Source organism: Pteropus medius, unplaced genomic scaffold, assembly GCF_902729225.1.
Source record: "Pteropus medius unplaced genomic scaffold, Ma_sr-lr_union100, whole genome shotgun sequence".
Taxonomy (NCBI): domain Eukaryota; kingdom Metazoa; phylum Chordata; class Mammalia; order Chiroptera; family Pteropodidae; genus Pteropus; species Pteropus medius.
Window position 1 is genome coordinate 23,532,957 of NW_024354502.1, and position 19,016 is coordinate 23,551,972.

The 19,016-nt window shown below is 39.5% G+C and overlaps 1 pseudogene; it reads right to left on the reverse strand.

The window, feature by feature from the left end:
- Positions 1-8,723: 8,723 nt before the first annotated feature.
- LOC120595884 (uncharacterized) lies at positions 8,724-8,839 on the reverse strand (annotated as a pseudogene).
- Positions 8,840-19,016: the final 10,177 nt, after the last annotated feature.

The window sequence follows — 19,016 nt, forward strand, 5'->3', positions numbered from 1 at the left end:
CTTTTTTTCCATTAGGTAACCCTACTAAGTAGCTGTGATTAAACTTTCACTCATGATTCTTAAGTAATTTCAATCACATTTTTGTCAACATTTATTGTCCTTTCTACATGTGAGACACAGTGCTTGGTACTGGGGACATAAAGACCAATGATAGTGTCTGGACTCTGCGAGTCTTGCATTAAAATCCTCTATTTTGTCTTCAGATATACCATGGAACCTGCTCAGGTGCCTTAATAGAGGGGGCTAGCTAAAGTTTTTCATGTTTTTTAAAAATATAGGATACGTATAAATCCTTTGGTAGAAAGAGAGGGTTTTCCTTCCCAATACCTACTAACATTCAGGCTGTTACTTGGGGATATTAGCTACTTAAACTGATTAGTATCCAATAGCACCAGAATAAATGAAATTTTGAGGCAGGAATCTGGGTATGGTATGAATACATTTTGTAAGTCAGAGTGAATTAGAAATGTTCTTAACCTGGAGTGACATTAGGGCGGTTAATGGGAGGGCACCATGAAGTGTGTAAGGCAGAACTTCCGAAGTGGAAAAGGCATTGAAAGAAGGTGTCTAGAGTTGTGCTTTTCAACGTGGCAATGGCAGCTCCTTGCCACCTGTGTCTACTAAGCATGTTGAAATGTGTCTAGTCTGAGTTGAGATGTTCGGTAAGTATAAAACACACAATAGATTTTGAAGACAATACAATAAAATCGAAAAGCCCATAATCATTTTTCGTATTGATTACATATTGATATGATAGTATTTTGGATATATTGTGCTAGGTAAATATATTATTAAAATTAATCTCACCAGCTTTTTTTGTAGTGTGGCTATTAGAAAATATCACATGTGGCCCATATATATGGTTATACCAGATGGCCTTGGCCTAGAAGTTAAACATTACCCATTCAGTTGTTTATTGCCTCTACCCTCCTTGTTTTCTATCCTCCCTCCCTCCTTTCATTATTGAACATCTTCTATGTTCAAGTTCAGGGCTAGGCTCTAGGTTACAGAGGGTTGTTCCCTCTAGCAAATTCTTATCTAGTAGTAAATAAAGTCATGGAAACGAATTATTATGCTCTAGTGTGATAAATACTATCTTAGGCCCTACAATGAAAGTTTTTTAGGGAATATGACTTTGAGTAGCTGACTTGAGCTAACTTTCAAGTCTGGCTATGACCATCTATGAGAAATGGCTACTCGAAATAAAAAAGGTTGTATAATTATGGCTCTAATTAGTCATCAGAAGGCAGACTTCACATTTACTCAAAGGGAACAATGACCCTTCCAGTCATGTCAGGAGGAGGAGGGGAAAGGAAAAGAAAAATTGGGACCATACAATGTATAAGAAAAACACTTGCTCAGTGCTTCAAATATATCATCTTATATATTTCCTTCACAGATTTCAGAATTATATATTGTCTCTAATTACAGGCAAGGAAACTGAGGCTTACAGATATTCAGTAACTTGTACACCTCACCTTGGCCAACTATCTTCAGAGAAGTACTGGATAATTGGGTGTGGCTAACTTGGTGCAAATCCTCCACCATATTGAAAAAGTAGCTCAAAGAATTGTCTTATTGATTGTGAATTAATAATATAATTTCCTACACAAAGGATATATCATGGCTTTTAATATCTATAACTAATGAACATTTCCAGTAATTTTTCCCAGTCAGTTCTATGCTGTTTGATATTTATCTTTCCTGTACAAGTTATCTTCTGTTTTCATCTCAAGAGTTTTTCAGTTGTAGTATATGTCTCAAATGACAGATTTCAAAGACTTTTTACCTGCTGTACTTGCCCTTTTTCATTTTAAGTTCTTATTTTCCTTTTGTCTTTCTCAATGATACTATTACTTTTTTCCACATTTTTCACTTCAAATATCCTATTGCTACCAATAATGAATGTTGCCTAAGAATATATAAGTAAATCACCATTTTAACTACTGTAAATTAATGAAAAGGATTTTTGGATTAGTACTGAATTGAATGAGTAGAATTCATTCCAAGAAATAAATGTAGGTCCCTTATGTCCTATCTCCAAAATAAGAAAAAGTTATTCTTCAAAAAAGTATCAAGAAGTAGTGTATTTTAGGTTAAGGGGGCTGGCCAGAAGCGCATGATCTGTTATCTGCTTCTTTCTGTCTCTGTTCTGTTATCCTCAGTGTTGGCTACATCTTCAGGCTGCAGCAAAATGACTTCAGTAATTTCAAGAAGCAACTAAAAACGACAGCCCACAGAGTCTTCAAGTGGCCCTGTGTTAGGAATGAGAGAAGGCCTCTACAGACTTCTTGCATCTCCTTGGCCGTCACTGGGTTGTTATATCACCTGTGCCTGAGCCAGTCGCCCTAAAGGAGTGGTATTACCCTTGGTGAGATTGCCTTTAGCAGGAGTCGCCTTATCCAGAGGCACCTGGCTTTATTTTACCTAAACAGAATAATAGTAATGTTATGAAGGAAGAAGGGAGAACAGATGTTTGGTAGGCAATAAACAGTGGCTGCTACGCAAAGCCAGCACAGTTCAACATGGTACAGATGTAGGTAGTTATTTTGGCAGACTGTGGTAACACAAAGACACTAGTTTTAGTTACCTGATCATTAGGGTAGTTAAAGAAGCCATCTACGGTGAGTAGGAGAACATTATACACATGCTGAAGTTTGGTACTCACGAAAACGATCTTATATATGATTGTTATGCTGCTCTTTTGCTGATGAATTCAGGCTTCCTCGGGGGAAAACAGATGTTTAGAGTGAAGAATTAGAAAAGAAGAGAGAAGAAATGAATCCAAGTTCTGCTGCATAATATTCAGGTGTTTCATCAACTTAGCTGCTTGAGTCTCTGGAGGGAAGGTGCGATTCTCTGAGTCAGATGTTTACACCTCGGTGGTAAATCAAAAATAAATTAGCCTATTGCTACATCATGCAGCTTGTGGTAGTGTTTAGTCACATCACATCTCTTATTTATTCACATTAACAGTAGGAATGAACAGGATGAATATAATAGGTAGGACTGGATCCAGACCACACTCTCCCTTGGGAATAGTGAGAAATTCTGCAAATTCTTGATTATTTCCAGCAATAGATGGGAGTAAGAACATAGCTAATCTAAACTGGCAGTCAAAAGAGTTTTTTTTTTTTTTCCCTCCAGCAACTATGACTTGAATATGAACGAATGTTATCTGCTATTTTGTTACTGAAAAATTTCTCTCTGGATTTAGAAATCTCCATTTGCCCCTCTGACTTCCTGCTGCTCCTTGGATCTCTATTTCATTCAGATGGAGCAAACTCCATGGCATTGCATATGCTGTACCTTCTAAAAATGCCTTTGTTCACCAGGCAAATTTATGTTCCTCTTTAATACTCAGATGGAGGCTTCGGAAATTCTCCCTCTCTGATGAGTCCCTGCCACCGAAGTGACTGAAGTGTTCTATTGTTTTCAGAATGTCCCCAACCTGAAAAGAAGCTCTACAACACACATTCCAGGCTTTGAGAAACAATGAATGAGAGCAGTTTTGAGGTGGAGACAATTAACAAGGCCTTGATCTTTTCCCTTTAAAATGTGTGCATTAAAAGCGTTTACACCACTTAGGTGTAAACATCTGCTCACTCTTAAATGTAAGCAGTGATTATTGAATTGTTATGATCACTCAGTCAAGCACTTATGAGGCATTTTTCTGAAAGCTGCATCTCAAAATGTCCTTGTAACTTATTCCTCATTCATTCATTCATTCATTTATTCATTCAATAGATATTGATGCCAGGCACCATGTGGGTGCCATTACCGTGGAGGAACCCTGGTGAGCATCCTGTCTCCCTGAGGAGCTGATTATAACAGCTTCCTGTACATCTTCTTGTTCAGAGCTGATGGATTTACTGTTCAGGGGGATCTTGGTAGACTTCCAGAGCAGAGTTGGGAATAAAATAGTAGAACCTTGGCAAGTTTGAATATAGCTTGAGACCACAATACTATGAGATACTCAGGAAGGGAAATAGCCAACTATAATTCATCCTCAGCTTCACTGTTTTTGTGAGATATGAAAAGCAAATTAATCTTTGGCTTAACTCTACAGCTTCATTTTTTATCAGTTCCCTCTATCTACTCCTCAATGAACTATTTGCAGCTCCCTGAACTTGCCTGCTTCTCTTTGGCTTCTAGGCCTTTCCGCACGCTGTTTAGTCTGCTTATTTCATCCTTCTGCAACAGCTGTCCCACCACCATTAACTTGGCTTATGTAGACTTGTCTCCAAAGTTTCATCTTCACTTCACTTCCTCCGGTAAATCTGCCCAAGCTATTCCCTCTGAACTTTCAAAGTCCACTCTACCTGCCACATTAGCCTTTATTACACAGTATTGAAATTATACATGGAGTTATGTGTCTTTGTCATTAGATTATGAGCTTCCTGGAGACAGGACTGTGGACTGCTCACCACTGAGCAAGTGTCTAATAAATATTTTTGACTAGTTGAAGGTGAGAATAAAATAACGACATTTTGCTAAAACTATAGTTAACATACGTTCCGTGGTTTTTGAGGTCAGATGACACATTAGGTTCAAGAATGCTATTCAAAATAGTTATTTTCTTGGGTTAGATCCTCAATTGAAATAGACCTTGGCCCAGTGATGCTGGAGGCACTTGTGCCAGATATTAACTACTTAATTGCGGGATCCTGGGGAGTTGGAGAGTCCCAAGGGAGGAGCCCGATGTAAGGGGCTGGCATGATGGAAATATGGTTATTTATCAATTGTTACTGAAGTATTTCCATGACTGCCATGGTCATCCAGGTGCATTTGTCCCCCTTTCAGCCCTGGTCAGTTTCATTTTCTCATTAAAATTGTTGCTATAGAGTTTGTAGCAGGGAAGAGAAAAGCTGCATTTTAAATTGCCCCAGTTTCTTCTGGTGGGATGATGTGTGTAATTTTATCAGCTATATTTATATGTGGGGAAGACTCTATGCAGTTTCCATAGCAGAGCAGGGAAACATTGATTTCGTTTAGACCTCTGTTCACTGAATGTCAGACTGAGAGGGTTCATCGAGGTCCATGCTGGACTGCTGGCTCTGACCTTGCATTTGGCAAACCCATGCTTTGTCAGAAGGCAGAATGAGAATGAGATGGGGAAGCTGTGGTGGGAATGGTAGCAATCACACAGTATTGGGGGCTTCTATGCCCACCCCCTATCCAACCTGAAGCTTTTCAAAGATTGTCGATACTTAAATCAGAGTTTTGAAACAAAGAAACAATCTCAAAACTGATTTTTTTTTTTTTAGAGCATAAAAGTCCTAAAGTAAAGTGTGAAATCATTAAGAAATGAAGACACTAGGATGTACTTGAAAGACCTTAAATTTTGGGTTTCCAAAGACTTTAAAATTTGGCTTCATTTAATTTAGCCATAGGGAGATGGCTATGTAGATCTGTGGGCCTATTTTGCTCAAGCACTAAATATAGAAAGGTGTTTAACCACAGCTGGGATGCTAATGAGTGCAAATTTCAGCAATTCTGCCACAATTCCCAGTAAAACTCCTATCTAAAAAATTATACAAAGCCATACTTTCTCTCTAAGCATAAGGGATTTCCCATGGAAAGAGATAGAGTTCAGAAAGGGCAGGTTTGTGTTATAAAGCCTGTTTTCTACCTATTTTAATATATGCTTTGGAAACTCAGGGGTATTAGGAGAAGAGGAGAATGTAAGATCCAAGCTATGTACTGCAAGATCCTGGGGAATAGCCTGTAAGGTATAATAGGATGTAAGATGATGAGAGATTGCATCAGCACTGAGAGCAGTATTCCTGATTAAGAGCTCAAATCTAATGGCCAGGACACCTGACACAGCTGAATGAAAATAGAATCCCCAGAAGAATCTTTGAAAATAAAACAGGACAGAAGCCCAGAGGCATATATTGAAATTGGTAAAGACACCAAGTAAAGAAAGGTCACAAACAATAAAAGAATATAGAATAGATAAAGAAAGCGGGAGGCCAGGCAAAGGTATGTCATTGAAATAGAATATGAAAAACGATACTATTGCTACTTATCCATGATTTATGCTTAGAGATGTTCATCACAAAGTTATTTATCAGAACTCAAAAGTGGAAATCATCTTACAGGTCATCAATAGGAGAATGACTAAATGAAGTACAGTATGCTTGTATAATACACAGTAGCACGCAGCCATGAAAATAATGTTCTTCAGAAGTTTTTACTGAAGTGAAAATATTTGTGACATACGTATAGCGTAATGTCATCTCTCGAAACAAAAACCTCTTTTGCTGCATGTTAATTCATTGGCATAGTAATTCATGTTTCTCTCCCTATAATTTTTCTTTCTCCCTATTTTTAATAAGAAGGCAGGTTTTGTCATTCTTGGCCTCAGAGATCTGAGCAGCAAGCAGAAGCACCCTGAAGAGAGCTACGATTCAAAATATCACTTTTATAATCAGAAAATGACATAAATGTTATCTACAGAATACTAATAAAACTCCCACTTTAACCATCATGGAAAAAATTACGCAATGCCATCGGCAAAATAGTGCTGCCAACATCAAAGTAGAGAGCTCGGCTGCTGCTGCTGTGCGTCGGGATCATTGGTTGCTGTTGTTTGCAGAGGACAGGAAGGCTGGGCCAGGCTTCTGGGCTCAGAGAAATGCTGAGCCTTCCCTACCCTTTTGGACTGGTCTCTAGGTAGCACCTCAACTTATATTAAGAGAAATTTGGAGGATTTATTATGTGTCCATGTAATGTATTGAGAGAGCCAAGAATCGCAAATGCTGCTATCACCTTTCTATTTACCAGAACATTTTACGAACCACCACTTCCACAATAAGATAGGGCAGTATTTCCTGTCATCCATATTGGCTCAGTACAGGTTGAGGATGAAGTACATTTTCTTGTGATCCAATTCTATGAAAACTGGTAATTTAGGTAAGGTCTGAATCATAACATTAACTAGAGCAGTGGTTTTCAAACTTTGTTTTCAACAGAGCAACAGCCCATTCTTTGAACCTAAACTTATGTGAAGTTTAATAAGTCTAAGAACTACAAGTTGATTTACTCTGGTAAAGTGGTGATGGAGAGTCTCCAGGACCTGCAGCTCAGCCTTGCTTCCTTTCCTCCAAGTTACCCGCCCGCCCCCCTGCCCCAGACCTGGAAGACTTTCAGAACCCTCAGGTCTCTGTGAGCACAAATAGAAACCCACAGAACCTCAGTATTTTCAGGAGAACAAGCTTTATTCTAAGCAAAGAACAAAGGGAGTCTACAGCTTGTGGACCTAATCTAAGCTTATTACACATTACATATTGCGATGGCTTGTGGGGAGGTAGGGAAGAGAGAACGGGTGTCATTCTTAATTGAGAAAGATTTGGAGATCCCCAGCTCTTTCGCTCCCCTAAACTTTATCATTGATACTTTTCTTTGGACTATGAAATCTGAGAATGAGATAACACTGTTTTATGGAATACAAGATAAAATTAAATTAAACTCCAAAGTTTAGTATATTTCAGGGTCAACCATACATTTGAAATATGTGAAAGAAAAATGCTCTAATGATGCTGGATCAGAAAGCTTTTGAGTTTTAAGATTCATTTAGTATGACAAATTTCTTCACCTTCTCTTTTTTCCCCAGTTAAAATCAGATTTTTCAGTGTTCCTCCAAACTCATTTACCAATTGTGTGGCTTCAGCAGAGGGCAATGTAGAGTCCAGTGGATAGTCCAGCCTGGGTTCTAGAGTCAGGCAGAATGCTGCCCCCAGCATTTGGCACCCGTGGATTGTGGAGTAAGGCAGTAAGCTCTACGAACTCTGCAAAGCAGATAGTAAAAGTACTTATATCAGAGGGTGGTTGTGAAGATTGAATGAAATGATGCATTTAAATACCTATCACCGTGCCTTGTGTATTGTAAGTGTCCAATAAATATTTATTATTATCGTGTTTTTAGTTTGTGAGCTTTTAAAACAGTAATTAAAAAAAAATACCATGTCTGCCCATTAGAATCACCAGGAGTGCAAAATTATGAATTGCTGATAGCCCAGACCAAGTAAATCAAAGCTCTGGGGCTGGGGCCCAGGCACCAGTAATTCAAAAAACTACCCCAGTGATTCCAGTGCGCAGGCAGGGTTGACAACCAGTGGGATAAAGTAGGCAGCTGTGGGCGAGAGCGCTTGATGGCGGAAGAGTGGGAGTGCGGGAGCAGGAAGAAGCCTGTGGGGACCCACAGGAATGCTGTATTATCACTGTACGCAAATATTGTGTCACTGCGTGTGTGTAAATGTGTGTGTGTGTGTGTGTTGTGTGTGTGCACCTGTGTGTGTGTGTCTTCAGGGCGACTGAAGGGGCATAGATTGAAGGTGACAGTGAGGAAGGGAGGAACTGATTTCAGAGAGATGCCTGGAGATAAAGGAACCAATAATCAGACTAATCCGACCTTAAATATACATGGTCCTTTACCATTTTCAAAGTGTTTTCCCATAATAAACCTATTCAATCCTCTCAATAACCCTATGAGGTACACAGGGCAGATGTTATGCCCAATTAAAGAATGGTAAATTGAGTCACAAACAAATCAGGTCATTTGCTCACAGTTAGAAGGTACCTGGTTGGCAGGGTCATGATGAAACCTACATGTCTTGATTGCAGGTGCTTTTCTAGAATACTATTTTTGTCTCTTAGCTCCTCTACCTGGTAGCTGTTATTATTATTATTATTATTATTATTATTATTATTATTATTTATACCTACAGCACCTGGTCTTCCTAGGTGGTCTCCCATCCAAGTACTAACTAGGCCTGACCCTACTTAGCTTCTGAGATCAGACATCAGGCTTGTTCAGGATGGCATGGCCGTAGACCATGGACTGTGGCTCCACTGGGGCGCGAACCCATGACCTTCTACGTGTAAAGCAGACGTGCTAACCACTACACTATGGAACCACACCCTGGTATTTGTTTTCTACTTGCTTCTTAACTAGTGAGGGAAAGTTCTAGAGAACCTCCTGGTTCAGAATGCAGTCTTTTTGTCTCTTCCACAAATAATGTGAATAGGATAAGAGCAGATTTTAGGGGAAATAAACACTGTACTTGTGACTCCCAGTTTTGCTTGAGCTAGTCTCACTCTCAGAGCTTTTAAGTACAACTAAGCTGACACAGGAGGAATTCGGTTTTGGACTTTGTGTCAACAGCAAGCTTTAGTGATTCTTTTGTGTCCAAGCTTCTGGAAGTTGAACAAAGTTTGTGAATGGAAGACAAACATATTATATGATGGATTTTCAACTACTTGTGTTGAATATTCCAGGAAAAGCTGACCTGAGAATACATGATGTTCTTAGTATCCCATGTAACTTCTTAAAAGAAGCTGTTCCAAAGTCAACTGTGGTCTGGATAGCAGCAAAACGCTTGCACACATATGCTCCTACTCCCTTCCCCCAGGGACAATAACCAAGAGTTGGACCCAGCTCCTAGGTATTCTGTGACCCACTATTTCTTTGACACTCTAGCACTGTTCATTAGTCCAGCACAAACTATCTAATTTCCCTGCCTTTGAGGATTTGTTGCAACTATAAATGCTGTAAGCAGATGATGGGTTTACGGGAATTGCCTACCCAGACATCGCATCTTGATTTGTGGTCTTACAATTGGTTTTGGGGTTGATCTGGACTCAGAAGCAAATGACCACAGCATCAGGATGTGGGTTGGTCTTAAAAACAAGGGTAGATGTTCAATCGGATGCAGCCTTCTGGGAACTGGCTTGTTTTGTACCATAAAAGAGACCATCAAGGTGTTTTTCTTTGTTTTGTTTTTAATGAGACTTTGTTTAGTAATTTATGCTGAGACTTCAAACTAAATGTGAAATTCCCCAGGACCTGTAGAAGAGAAGGGAAAACTATTTTTAATTGTGTTTTAGTCAATGGTACTGAGAAAAATGTTGTCCAGAAAACCTCTGTGTTCTATTCTTGGGGATATTTTCCCCATGAGGATCTCGGAAACATAGTAAGAGAAATGTCAGGTTCACATCTCGCTCTCTTGATTCTGGCCAAGGTAACTATTGCAGTTTTGATAAGCTGATGTGATAGAAGATCAGTATACAAGGATAAGTTGAGAAGAAGTGTGGCCATGGCATAATCAGTCACCCGCCTTCTTTCTGCTTTTACAAGGTACTACCCTCCTTTCTGCCACAGGACCTTTGACTGGCCCTTCCCTCTGTCTCAATTGTCTTTTCCCAGTTAGCATCTAACCATTTGCTGTGGGTCGAATTGTGTCCCCCCAAAAGGCATGTTGAAGTCTTGACTTCCAGTACCTCAGAACATGACCTTATTTGGAAATAGACATTGCAGAGGTAATTAGTTGAGATGAGGTCATACTGGAGTGCGGTGGCCCTGATCCAATGTGTCCATATAAGAATGTCTTGAGATACATACAAAGAGAACACTATGTTACAACAGAGGCAGAAATTAGAGTGATGCAGCTGAATGCCAATGAAAGCCAAGTATCGATGGCCACCACCAGAAGCGAGGAAAAGGCAAGGAAGAAGGAAGGATTCAACTTAGAGTCTCAGGGGGAACATGGCCCTGCTGACACTTTAATTTTGGTCTTCAACATTCCAGAACTGTGAGAGCATAAATTTCTGATGTTTTAAGCCACCCAGTTTGTGGTGTTTTGTTATGGCAGCCCCTGGAAACTGATACACCATCCTTCTGATCTGAGTTCAAATGTCATGTTTTGGAGAAGCTGTCCAGCTCCGTCTGCAGCCTAGAGTACATCCTCCTGCAATATGGCACCCTATCATCTTACTTTTCCTTCATAGCACTCAACACATTTAGCAGTTACTGCTAAGTTTGTCTTTTCCTTAGGCTGTAAACTCTCTGAGGGCAGATGTGATGTTTTCAGGACTTATTATTGCCTTCCCAGCAACCAAGACAGTACCTGCTGTCAGCATCCACTCTATATATTTGTTGAGTGGACCAGTGAATAATGACTAAATTCTATTTTAAAAACTTATTTCTAGCATTTTAAAATCATCTGGAGGCTAACACTTTATGAACAGTAATTTTCTCATTAAAACTTGCTTTATTTGAGAAGGGATTGCTTTTTTGGAAGCTCAAAATCCAGGCTTTTCATACTTAGTCATAATATTTTTCTTCAAAATGCTAAAAAAAAAATTATGCTTTTGTTTATATTAATAATTTTCAAGATGAAAACAGTGCGAAAAAAGCCTTGCTTAAATTGTTTGAAGTCTCCCTCTTTTCCCTCCTCCAGAAAAGGCAATTTAGAATATATTTTGAATATCCTTTTCTTGATGGATTCAATACTTAAGGGAGTAGCAGGACCATTTATTGAGTATGAAATGAGTAAACAAGTTGTTGAAAGTATTTTCTTTGCTTTTTCCTCAATGCCTTCCACCTTTCTTTGAAGCTGCTGGTATAGATTGTAAAGTATCTTTCTAAAACTTCATATTCCCTTTTGGCCATGTATAATAGTTACAGGAAACATGTAGAAGAATGAAAATATGAGGCTCAACTATAAACTAATACATTGAAATAAGTATCTCTTCACCTTTGGGTATTTAATCCAAAATTGTTAAAAACATTGTTCTTTTATTTTGGAACAGTTTCTAGAGCGCAAAAAACAACAAAAAAACCAGTCTTAATACTATGTTGTCACGTCTGGTTTTGGAGGAAAAAATAGATATACTTTTTATTTACTTGTGTGATGTCCACATGATTTTTGATCCTTTAAGAGGGCAGAAATGTGTTCCTGATGGGAAAATTTGGAGGGAAGGGCACTGAAAGAGGCGGACGGGGGAGTTCCGCAATGTCGGCTGTGGCGCTGGAGGAAGTGCTGTGGGCACGGGGTCAGCATGGATGAATCTGAGCTCCCATTGACAATTTTGAGCCCATCCTTCACATTCTCGAGTTTCAGTTTCTTCATCTGTAAAATGAAAACAGTATTTCACAATGTTGCTAAGGAGATGACTTTTGGCAACATGCGTGAAAATGCTTGAGCACATATTAAGGGCTCTGCAGATATGCATCGATTGAGACCGAATTTAATTAGACATAAATATACTGTACACTTTTGTAACACTTTACCACTTACAAAATACTTTTGGATACATTGTATTATTTGAGATTTAAAATATTCTACTGAGCAAACTGAACTAGGGCACTAAACTACATAGATGAACAATATACAGTTTCTGGTCTCAAGGAATTTATGGCCTAGTGGGAGAGACAGATAAAACATAGATAATTTCAACAGTAAATGCAGTGGTAAAGGCATGGATAAAGAATAATCACATTTAGTGAGTGTTACTATGTATCACATACCTTGCAGTGTACTTTTTGGGTTATTCCATTAAATCCTATAATGAACACATGAGGTAGTAATAATTGTCTAGAGACTTGACCAAAGTCACCAGCTGGTAAAAGATAAACCTGGAACTGAAATCTAAGTGTATCTTTAGAGTCTGAGGCTTGATTACTACACTTGGTTGTGACTTCATTGGTATTCTAGTTTTATTACTGTGTAACATACTATGTCAATCTTAGTGATATAAAACAACCACCATTTTATTATGCTCATGGATTTTTGTGGGTCATAAATCCATAAAAGGAGACAGCAGCAATAGCTTACCTCTGCTCCATGGTGTCTGGGCCTCAGGTGGACAGACGGAAAGGCAAGGAAGACTAAATAGCTGGGGCTAGAAGGCTAACTCACTCATGGCTCATGCTGGCTATTGCCTAAGACCTTAGCATCCACATTTGGCCTCTCCATGTGGTTGCTTGAATTTCCTTGTAGCATGGTGTCTGGGTTTGAAGAGCAAGCATCCCAAAAAGGACCAGGCCGCAGCTGCACAGCATTCTGTAACCTCACTTTGAAAGTCACATGGTGACATTTACAAGATTCACCCAGTTTCAAGGGGAGGGAACATAACCATCTTTCTCAATGGGAGAGTGTCAAAATCATATTGTAAAAACACATGGGATTGTAAAATACAACCTGCCACATCCACCCTCCTGCCACAATAATTCACATGTAAAATATACTCATCCCCTTCTTCAAGACTCCCAAGTCTCATCCCCATCAAGTTGAAGTCCAGTATCTCATCATTTGAATCAGATACAGTGTGCATGAAGCTCTTTTTGTGCAGCAATCTGGTGCAGTTTATTTGAAGATCAGTGAACTAAAGAGAAAAGTTATCCATCTTCTTCCTTCTCCATCCAATATATGTGGGACAGGCATTGGATAACTGTTGCAGCACTCCCATTTGGAAAGGGGAAAATGAGTAGTACATGACAGTTACTGGTCCATAGCAATTTTGAAGTTGATCTGGGCATGTGTTGTCACTTGATTAAGGCTCAGTCCTACAGTTTGGGGATTGTTCTCTTGGCCTTTGGTTCCATCCTCTGAGTTATTCTTCCTATTTTGTAAGAAACTGCTGGTGTTCGTCTGAATAGTTTTCTCAGCTATTTCTTGCCCATAGTAATTCAGAAGTCAAATGCCTCCTGTCTGTATCCTTTTAACTCAAGTATGATGGAATTCTTTAAAGGACTTTGCAAGTATCCTGTGTATTACTTATTTTATTAGACAAAAGTCATACTGATGAAATACTTTGAAATAAGCTCTCTCTCACGCTCCCTTGGAGACGACTATGGGGCAATGTCCTTTTGGTTCTTAGGAGCCATATTGTTTAAAGAGAGAATCTGTAAAGTACACCTTTAAGATCTTTAGAAGGCCTGTTGCCTATCTGAAGTATATTGAGGTTTTAACAAAAGATCTTACAGTCCCACACTGGATTTGATTTTTGGCCTGAGGTCCTTTCTTTCTTCTTTCTTTCTTTTTTTTTTTAGATTTTTAAAATTTTAATTAGTTTCAAGTATACAGTACAATGGTTAGACATCTATATAGTTCATAAAACAATCCTCCCTCCATTGCACCCTCCCTCCCCTGACCCTCTACCTGGCCAACATATTCATTCTAACTGCATTCCCTGAGCCGTGCTCTCCATCCCTATGTCCACCTATCAGCTACTAATTTGTACTTCTTTAACCCTTCACCCCATTCTCTCAGCCCCCTAAACTCCCCTCCCCTCTGTCCATCACCAAATTGTCCACTATATTTGTGAGTCTGTTTTTGATTAGTTTGTTATTTTTATTCCTTAGATTCCACATATAAGTGAAATATCATATAGTGTTTATCTTTCTCTGTCTGACTTAAATACCTTCTAGGTCCATCAAAGAAATATATTTTTCCATCCTCTTCCTTTTAGTCTGTGTGTGTCTTTTAATCTGAAGTGAGTCTCTTAGGCAACATGTAGGGGTCTTGTTTTCCTTTCCATTCATCTACTCTTAATTGGAGCACTTAATTCTTTTCCATTTGAGGTACTTATTGATAGGAATGTAGTTGTTACCATTCTTTATTCCTGTTTTTGATACACGTTTTTTCTTCGTAAAGAAGTCCCTCCAACATTTCCTGTAATGCAGGCTTGGTAGTGTTAAATTCCTTCAGCTTATTTTTGTTTGGAAAGCTCTTTATCTGTCCTTCAACTCTAAATGATAGCTTTGCTGGATAAATTATTCTTGGTTGTGGATCCTGGGTCTTCATTCTGTTGAATATTTTTTTTTTTTGCCAAGCTCTTCTGTATTGGATAGTTTCTTTTGAGAAATCAGCTGCCAGTCTTATGGGTGTTCCCTTATAAGTAATTATCTGTTTTTCTCTTGGTGCTTTTAATATTCTTTCTTTGTATTTAACCCTTGGCATTTTAATTATGATATGTCTTGGTGTGGGCCTCTTTGGTTCCCTGATCTTTGGGATTCTCTAAGCTTCCTGGGTTTTTATGTCCATTTCCTTCACTAGGTTAGGGAAGTTTTCCAACATTATTTCTTCAAACGGTTGTTCAACATCTTGATTTTCTTTGTTTACACTGATCAGACGGATATTTGGACCCTTAACAGTGTCTCATATGTTCCTTAAATTATTTTTATAGTCTTGGCATCTTTTTTCTTCCTATTATGATTGAGTGTCCTTGGCTTTCCCATCCTCTAGACAGAGCATTTGATCCTTTTCTTTATTTACTCTGTTTATTCCTTTGTTTATTCCATTTCATATACTTCTCATCTCAGATAATGTGTTCTTCATTTCAGACTGGTTCTCTTTTGTAATTTCTACTTCTATTTTTATGTGTTTTATTCTTTGTTGAAGTTCTCACTGAATTTAAGCAAAAGTTCATTGAGCATCTTTATAACCAGTCTTTTGAACTCTGCATCTGTTAGTTTACTTGACTCCATTATATCTGGATCTCTGTTCTGTTCTCTCATATCGTTTCTGTTTCTTTGTCTTCCCATTTTGGCTGCTTTTCAGTGTGTTTCTATATGCTAAGCAAAGCTCCTAAGTCTCCTGGTCTTATTAGACTGGACTTGTGAAGTAGGTGTCTAGTGGCATAGTCCTGAGAAGGGCTCAGCTACAGGCCAAATTTAGCTCAAGTCTCTGCCCCTCCAGGGCCACTTGTTAAGGTTCAACAAGCAATCCACAGATGCTGTGCTTATAGTTGCTTCAAAAGGCCAAGCCAGAAACTGAAGGGAGCTGCCTCCAGTGTGAGTCTAGGTGCTACTCAACAAGGAGCACCTGACTTGCTGAGGATAAACCTAGATGTAGCTTGGGTGGGGCCGCGGGTTGGGGAAGGTGGGGGTTCAGGGAATCCTCTGGGTGGAATGACCTCTGTTATCCAGTCTGATGACCTCATGGAAATGGCGGCACTGTTTCCACTCACTGGGAGGGGGGAGAGCTCCACAGGGAACAATAGGTACAGCTGGCACTTCTGTACAGAGCGAGTCTCGCCTTGGCCCTCACTCCGACAATATCTCTCTGTAAATCCCTGGTGACTCCTGTGCACAGCTGAATTGGCACTGGTGCTCAGAGCAAGCAGGTCCATCACTGGAAAAATCTGCTCCTGGACGTGGCCCCTTTAAGAGGCGTCTGCCGCTGCCACAGCCTACATCTCACTCAGCCGCTGGAGACCAGATCACCCATATCCTCGCTCCGTCCTACCTTCTGCTGTTACAGGGTGCTTTCTTGGATTTCTTCCTAGTTGTATGGCTTGTTCATCAAGATCCCAGGTGATTTTTCCTTGCTGCTGCTCCTTGTTTCCATCACAACTTTGATCTGGTCGCCAGAGGGATGAACAGAATCTCTATCATCTACGCCATTTTGGTTGCCCCCAGAGGTCCTTTCTTAATTTAAGAATAGTTTGCTGCTGGAGAAGCTGGGAATGAAAAAACAATTTTATATTTGAAACTAGTAAGTCCTGGCTCCTTTATATTTATTTCACTTTTAAACTTATTTTTTCACATTTTGTCATTGGAAGCAAGAAAAATCCAAGTGCTAATTTCAATATTCTGACTAGAAATCTCTGAACCCAGATCATTGAGTTCTTTAGCTCTCTTTCCCATTTTCCACATTACTGCAAGTGACAGTGTTGCTAAACTTCTTGCCTCTCCATAAGAAGGGACTCTAATTTACAATAATTTTTTTCTGTTTTATTTTTATTTTTTTAAATAATTTTTTCATTTTTCAGTTACAGTAAACATACAATATTATATTAATTTCAAGTATACAACATAGCAATTAGAAGTTTATAAAACTTACAAAGTGATCACCCTGATAAATCTAGTATTCATTCACCATCAAAATATTTTCTGTATCCATAAATTTGTTTCTGTTTTGTATGTTTGTTTATTTTGTTTTTTAGATTCCACATGTAAGTGAAATCATACGGCATTTGTCTTTCTCTGTCTGACTTACTCCACTCCTCTAGGTTCATCCATGTTGTTTCAGATGGCAAGATTTCATTCTATTTTTTATGATTAAATAATATTCCATTGCATATATACACCACCTCTTTATCCTTTCATTCATTAATGGACACCAAGGTTGCCTCCATATCTTGGCTATTATAAGTAATGCTGCAATGAACATGTGGATTCATACGTCCCTTTGAAGTAGTGTTTTGGGTTTCTTTGGATAAATACACAGAAATGGGATTAACGTTATAGCCTTTGTCTTAAAGTCTATTTTGTCTGGTATAAGTATCTGTATTGCTACCCCAGCTCTTTTTTTGTTGAGTTGTTTCCATTTTCATGAAATATCTTTTTCCTTCCCTTTACTTTCACTCTGTGTGTGTATTTCTATCTGAAGTGAGTCTCTTGTAGGCATATGACAAATGCCATATGATTTCACTTACATGTGGAATCTAAAGAACATGATAAACAAACAACATAAGGAAACTCATAGATACAGAGAACATTTTGATGGTTCTTACCCATTCAGCCATCCTATGTCTATGTCTTTTGATTGGAACACCTAATTCATTTACATGCAAAGTAATTGCTGATAGATATGTAGTTATTGCCATTTTATTTTTCATATTTTAATTCTTTTTTCTTTATTCTCTTTCTTAAAGAAGTCCCCCTGACATTTCCTGTAAAACTGGCTGGGTCATGATGAACCCTTTAGCTTTTTCTTTTCTGGGAAACCTTTTACCTGTCCTTCGATCCTAAAAAATAGCTTTGCAGGGTAGAATAATCTTGGTTGTAGGTCTTTGTGTTTCATCACTGAATATTTCCTGACAATCCCTTCTGGCCTGCAAAGTTTCTGTTGAGAAATCAGCTGACAGTCTTATGGGAGTTCACCTGTAGGTAACTTACTGCTTTTCCCTTGCTGCTTTTAAGATTCTCTTTGTCTTTAAACTTTGTAATTTTAATTATGATGTGTCTTGGTGCGGGTCTTTTTCAGTTCATCTTGTTTGAGACTCTCTGCACTTCCTGGACTCTGCACTTTCCTTCACCAGGCTAGGGAAGTTTTCCATCATTATTTCTTGAAATAGGTTTTCAATTCCTTGTGCTCTCTCTTCTCCTTCTGGTACCACTATGATGTGAATGTTGGTATGCTAGATGTTGTCCCTTAAACTATACTAATCCCTCAGGCTGATTAGTTGTGAGGACTGGCCATGACTTCCGTAGAGGAGTTTTGTGCAGGGGCTGACCCTACAAAGTAGGATTTGCTTTTGCAAGGCTCTCATGTCTTCCCAGTCTTCCCTTTCGATGTGTCTTTTGTGGAGGTGGTTGGGTGGTATCTGGTGTAGTTTGAAGCTGACCACTGGATGTGTTGGATCTGGGGCATCTTGGGAGGGGCTCTGGTGCAGACCACAGTCAGCCACTGTCTGTTCCCTGCCCGGGGCTACTTGGTATGAGCTACAAATGATCTGCAGATAGTTGCCGCTTGTGCTAGGCTTGGAGGTATCTGGGAGAGGCTAAGCTGTGAACTGAGGCCAACTGCCACTATTTCCAGGCTTGGGACTGCTCAGAAAGTGGTATGGGGCATGCCAAGGCCAGATGCTGTTTGTTTGGGGTTTGTGAACCTTTGAGAGATTTTAAGAAAGTCTGAAGCATGAGCCAAGATAGGCTATTTATATGGAAAAGCCACTGGAAGCAGCTTAGGTGGGTCTAAAAGTTGGGTGGGGCAGGGTCTTGGAGAATCACCAGGGCAGAGTGAACACTGTTAGCTGATGAAGACTCAAATATAACAGCCACCTGTGTCTGCATGCTGTGTTTGGGGAGGGCTCAAGAAAGAAACAATGGCCTCTGTCAGCAATTCTGTTTGGAAGTAAGCTACCCCTCAAGCTCTTGCCCTGAAGCCAGATAATTCAGATCCTCCCTGTATGTCCCTGGTACCTTTCTAGCTGATGCCCTCATGCTGGAGCTCAGAGCCAGAGAGTACATCAGTGAGTAAATCCATGCACAGGCCCTTTAACAGGAATGCCTGGGGCTCCAGCAACCCTCTGTCTCACTCAGTCACAATCTCTGCTGGTTTCTACAGCCAAAAGTTGTGGGAACTTCCCTTTCCAGCACTGGAACCCTAGGCTAGGGAGCTTGGTGTAGGGCTGGGACACTTCACTCCTCAGAGAGGACCTCCAGAGCCCAGGTATCTCTCCTGACTTTTTTACATTCATTTTTTTCCGGCTTTACAGTGAGT